Source organism: Zonotrichia leucophrys, chromosome 4A (genome assembly GCF_028769735.1).
Source record: "Zonotrichia leucophrys gambelii isolate GWCS_2022_RI chromosome 4A, RI_Zleu_2.0, whole genome shotgun sequence".
Lineage (NCBI taxonomy): Eukaryota > Metazoa > Chordata > Aves > Passeriformes > Passerellidae > Zonotrichia > Zonotrichia leucophrys.
In genome coordinates, this window is record NC_088174.1 from 7367405 (window position 1) to 7373404 (window position 6000).

The following is a 6000-nucleotide window of genomic DNA, read 5'->3' on the forward strand; positions in this document are numbered from 1 at the left end:
TGGATGACCCTCATGGTGGGAGAGGCCACAGATGTGCAGGGTGGCCCCAGGGGAGGAGTTGCTCCCTGCTGGTGCTGCAGGGCAGCAGGGACACAGGGAGGAACGAGGCAAGTGGCCACTGCCCTGCTCTGCCTCTCTGCTGCTGCACCTGCACTGACAGGCAGGTGGCACCTGCTCCTGGGGGACACTGGCCCTGGCACATCTGCCCAGACACTTATTCAGGATGAGCTCAGGTTTTGGTGCTAAACTCCAGATTAATGCCTGTTTCCTTCTACTCCCTGGTATAGATAGATATAGATATAAATATAGCTATATAGGGATATATAGATATATAGATAGATAGATAGATAGATAGATAGATAGATAGATAGATAGATAGATAGATAGATTAGCAAATTTTGAAAAATAATAAAAAAGCCTAGAAAAGAGTGAGAGGTTTTAAACACCAATAAGGGTCTCTCCTGGGCAAGGTAAAACAGAAGTACTGGTTGGCAGATGCAGGAGTTCCTGAGAACTTAAGACTGTGCCTGGGCAAGAGGCCTCCTGTGTACAATCCTGCATGAAACCAGGCACAGACAGGTTATTAAAGCAGTCAGGCTGAAACCACTGGAGCTGTAGTTAATCACAGCCATGGCTGTGCTATAGGTGAGTAATGACTCTCACAGTTAAAGGGAAAATATTATGTACATGTGTAATGGTTTAGGGCAAGTTAAGAGAAGTTTTGTAGATGTATTGTTATGTTTGCCCCCCTTTCATTGTTATCAGGGATGGCCTGGCCAGTCAGGCATTTGGGAGGGTCAGTTTGTCACTGTGGCAGCACCTGGGCTCCAGCCAGGTGTAAGATGTAAGAAAGTGATCTCCACCCCTGCACAGCAAAGGAGTCGATTGACAAGACTTTGGGAGGGGCTAAAGGTTTAAAGGGCAGAACATCCATTGTGTGGGTGAGCACATGGTGGTGCAATTCTTTGCTTCTGTGGCTGTACTATCGTCTCTATTCAGCCTTCTGCTGTTTGATAAGGCTATAATAAATTAAACCTTCTAAATTTTTTGAAAGTGAGTATCATTCTCTCAACAGCTGTGTGCTGATTAAAACTACCCCCTGCCACAGCAGTGATTTGTCCCCACAGCCCAAAGGGCCCATGGCTGAACCCTGCTGCCACTCTCAATGTGTGCCAAAGCTAAGGACCACTGAGAAGCTCCTGAGGTTTGTGCATCTCATTGTTTTTGTCCTTATCAAAGCTTTTGATGCTGCAATTTAATGAATTTAACCAACTTGGCTGGAGAAGAAAAAAGAAATGCCCTTTTAAGCTTAAAGTTGGATTTGTATTTAAAAAGGACATTTTAATTGTTCTGGTGTTGCCTTAATCCCTTTTCAAGGAGTGAAAAGATGTGTGCTGACCCTGCTGGGTTCCCTGTCCTGGAGCTGTGCTGTGTTTGATGGATGACTGGGACAGACAAGACCTGGGGCAGTAGCAGGGGTGGTGAGACTGGCCTATTTTCACTCTCTGAGGGGAAGCCAGCCCAAAGCTATAAAGTTGTGAAATCTCTTTTTTGTTTTGCTGATGTAGAGCTGTGCTTGGCTATGGAGCTGCAGAAACATGCTTTGTTTCAAGTTTACAGACTGCTCCTTGTCAACTCTGCTGGCTTTGTATGGCAGCCAGGGAGAGAATTACCTGGCAGCCCCTTGTTCCTTTCCTTTTCTGGGCCCATAAATTACTATTCTCTCTCACCTATTAGCTGACTGCACTATTTGCCTAAGCAGTTCCCATTAACCCCCTGTTTGAGCCTTACAATCCTTAATAATATATATATATTCCTGTGCTCTTTCAGGATAGTTGATGATGTCCATTAGCAGTGGGGGACCAGAGGCAGGAAAGGCTCAAGACTCAAATCCCAAAGATATTTAGGTGCCTAATGAGGCAGGCAGACACCAGTAGGATTTTTCAAGTGTAGTTAAGCAGGACTAGCAGCCACATCTCATGGGCAGTGGGTTGAGTATTACCACCAGTAGGTCCAGGAGGAAAAGCTGGTTGTTTCTGTATGGCTTGTTGTGAGTCAGGCCCCTTGGTGTCTTAATTTTCCGACCTTAAGAGTCAGTTGGCTAATTCTGGCAGGGATAGCATGCAGCCTGGCAGGTAGGCAGTGGAGGATGAGCCACGGATTCCAGTTCTCCTCTGTGCAAGTTCTTTGCTTTACTCAATCCCTGTTCCCACCTCTGTGATGTGGCACATCTGGCCCTGCCACAGGGCTTGGGCTCACACAGCAAACATGAGCAGGTCACTCTTCTTGGCCAATATTCCTGCCAACAACCTCTTCAAAAGTGCCACCTGTGCATCTTGAGGTGCATCCTACTCCTGCTTCAAACCTGCAACTCAAACCTGACACCTCCTGAGCTTCTAATGGCTCATTAATGTACCCAAGATGTAGTGAGACACCATCTGCATCCATGCTTGTCCTGGCATGAAATCAGGCAGGGAGACTCTTTTCATCTTCTTGCACCTAGAAGTTTGATCCCAGAATGATACTTCCATTTTAATTGTCTGTCAATTGGTAATTTTATTCCTCTTGTCAGCATCCACAATAAGCATGAGAAGTTTTTCCTCTGGCTGTGGCAGCATTTATAGCTGTAGTACCTCTTGTCCACATCCTGAAATCATCCTCAAACTTAAACTCTGAGCTATCCTAGAGAGCAAATATATTCTTTTATGTATTTTTGTGTATTTTATGCAGTGCCCAAACAGTGAGGCTCTAGCCTCTAGATGCTACCATAAGTCTACTAATAAATAATAGCTCAACACTGAGATTAACACTGCTACACAGAGACCTGATTTGGTACATTAACTTCTTATTCTTTTCATGCTGTGAATGTAAGCTGTAGCTGGAGATAAAAAGTGCTGTGAAGATTATTGTAAGTGCTCTGATCTTCTGAACCCTGAATGAGGGTCACTGTTGTATAATAAATTGCATTAAAATATAAATGAAAAGAAATCGTGTACAATTTTCCCAGCAAGAATTATTCACGAGAAGCTTCATGGAAGAAATGACTGCATTAGCTCCAATAAAAGCCATTATTTCTTTCAGGTGGCTGCTTGAAGATTTGCTAATTGTCTGAAGAACCTATATCAGCACCTGATGTGATATTCAAGGCTGCTGAGACCCCACTTTCTCAGTGATTTTGCAGAGCTGAGAGAGGGTTTGTTCCACTCATTAGAGCAACCACAGAAATTCTGCTTCATAATAAAATTATTTTCTCCTATTCACCAGAGTGTGAAGATTTGGCCAGGCCAAATGATCCCCAGCAGTATGGCTTTTTCAGTCCCACAGGAATGATCCTTGGTCTCACAGGACTTAAGAGAAAGATTTTCATTGATTGCTGCAGTGAAGGTTCCTGCTAACACCATGAGTGCCAGTTGGTTTTAATCCCGGCCATAAATGGTAATTTTCTCTAACAATGGGAAAGAAAACTGCATTTCAAACACGGTTTCTCTTCTTCCCACCGTGACATATTTAGGCAAACTATGGTGGTGTGTTTTCTTTTTTCATTATAAAGATCAATACCCCACAATAACAAGATTAGATCCATTTTGCCTATAAAACATGGTAAAGGAAAATTTGAATTAAACCAGAATCAATAAAGCATGAGCTTTGGAGAACTCAAAGCTTCTTTCAGTTCCTTGAGCTATGCACTGGCAGCCTCTGCTGACAGAGGCTTGAATGCTTCACTAACACCTGATAGCGAAGAATTTCTTCCAAATTATTGGATCAAGTGGGCTTTAGAGAAACAGAAATCAGTAAAGCTCTGGTGAGCAGCAGTGCCTGAAACAGCTTGCCCACCACTGATTGCCTGTGGTGCAGAAGCACTCACTGCTGTTGGCAATATGACAGCAAATACTATCATGGAAATCAAACAAAAATATGATCTGGTCTAAATAGATGCACTATTCTGAAGAGAAAAGGCTTTCAAAATGTTGGTCTTTCTGCAGGCTCTCTAGCTGGTCTGTGACCTTGGGACTCTTTGCATTCAGCAACTGCAATCTGCTGTCTGGAGCTTGTCTGAATTTTGAAGCTCCCTCCTCTTTGTTGTGGGATGACAGCTGAAAGGGGCTGTGCTGTGTTTTCAAAATTCACAGATATTCCACTGTGAGTAGGAAATGCTGGCTTCCTGTCCTGCCCTATCAGCTGCAGTGACTCTTGAGCTATAAAACAAAGAGTATTTCTGAATGGAGCATGTATTAACTCTGCTGTGACAGCCTGTCTCTGTCACACTCATTCACGTTCTAAAAATGATGCTTAAAATAATTCTTACATGCTGAATTGTGAGTGATTCAGACACTACTGTAAAAGCTTCAGATGTTAAACCTTCACATGTGTGGACCTTGACAATAGGAGGGGGGTGTTTGGGGGTCCATCTTGCACGGTTTTCTTTTCCCTGATAAAACCGTTTGATGCCAAGATGCTTTTGCTTTTACAAGGTGTTTTAACTTCAACCACTTCACTCCTGCACTCTCAGCTGCCTGAGTTGTGTCACTGGAGTTCTTTCAGGATTTGAATGAAACCTCAGCCCTTCACAGAACTTCAGAGCACAGAGCAAAAGCAAAGCACTTAACAGGTATTAGACTAAAGGGTCCTTCTCTTTTACAAGCTATATTTATACATTTAACAGATCATTTTCTATTGCACTTTGCAATAGAAGAAAGTGTACTGGAAGCTTACGCTTTTGTGTGCTATTTGCTTTAAGAAGATTTCCTTGTATTTCTCTTAATTTGTAGCATTGTTCTACTAGGATTAATTCCACTAACAGATCAGGTAATTCAGTGGGTATTCAATTTCTTTGGTTCTTCTAATCCAAATACTCCAGTTCGCTTAAAACCTTTATGTACTATGCAAATGAGATATGATACATGTGAGAATGAGTTTGCTTTTCTGTGAAATGCAGCTATTTCTCAAATAAAACATACTAACTGCTGCTAATATTTGCATAGGGAATATAAGGGGGGGGTGGTTCCTACATAAATATAGGATCAACACATACCTGATACTAATTTTCCTTGTCTCTGAAGACAAGGAGTCAGTGTGTGCCTGGTGGTGACAGCAGATGTGTGTATTTATGTACATACACACAGACAGGTATAGATTGGATGCATCAGTTGCCAAGTGCCAGGTCTTGGTGACAGCAGTGCTGTGTATGCAAACCCAGGTATCCAAAAGCGAGCTATCATCTGCCTGAAATCACAATAACAAGTATCCAGTCAGTGCTTCTGAAAGTGCTTCCCAAAATACAATTGCTATTTCCAGCCCCTGGGAGTCGCAGGATCCAGAAATACAAGAAACCTCTTATATAACTCACCTTATTGCTATTGTGAGTCAAGCAGAAAGTGCCAGATTGTTTTTTAGGGTGCTTTATGTGTTTTATTTGGTGGCATGTTACTTGATAAAGAAACAATTAGGCTAATTGAGGGGAAAGCTAGGCAGAAATAGGTTAAAGAGGTCTTAAAGTACAGCTTAAAAGAATTAAATCTGGAGGTCTTTATTTAGCAGAGACAAAAATAAACATCAGGTTAGCAAACAAAGAACAATGACAGGAAACAAAGGGTGTAAGTAGCACTGTGCTAGAAAAGCAAAAGAATCACTGATATACCATATCTTTTCTAATATCTAACTTGTAAAAGGGGAAAAAATGTGCACATGTGAACATACAGACACATCTATGGATTTGTGATGTTTAACACTGCATTGTCCTTTCCATTTTATCTGTCACAACAGCAACTGAAAACAGCAACAGGAAATTATTGTGTAGTAAATTGACATAAGTGATCTTTAACTTGACCTATGGGCTTGATTTAAAGATGCAGATTCCTCACCTCCATTTAGTTTTTTTCTCCAGACTAGGAGGAAAATGAGTTAATATTATTATCAGGTATTGTTGTGCTCTCAAACGGCAATTTTCTATCATCAATCTCATAATACCTTAGTTCCCCCTGGCATCTCAGTTCTACATGG

General features: G+C 42.0%; 1 long non-coding RNA gene across 1 annotated transcript; it reads left to right on the top strand.

The window, feature by feature from the left end:
* Window positions 1–957: 957 nt before the first annotated feature.
* LOC135447786 (uncharacterized) lies at window positions 958–4154 on the top strand. Its single transcript, XR_010440321.1, has 3 exons — window positions 958–1053; window positions 1128–1204; window positions 3082–4154. It is a non-coding gene; the product is annotated as an uncharacterized LOC135447786 (long non-coding RNA).
* Window positions 4155–6000: the final 1846 nt, after the last annotated feature.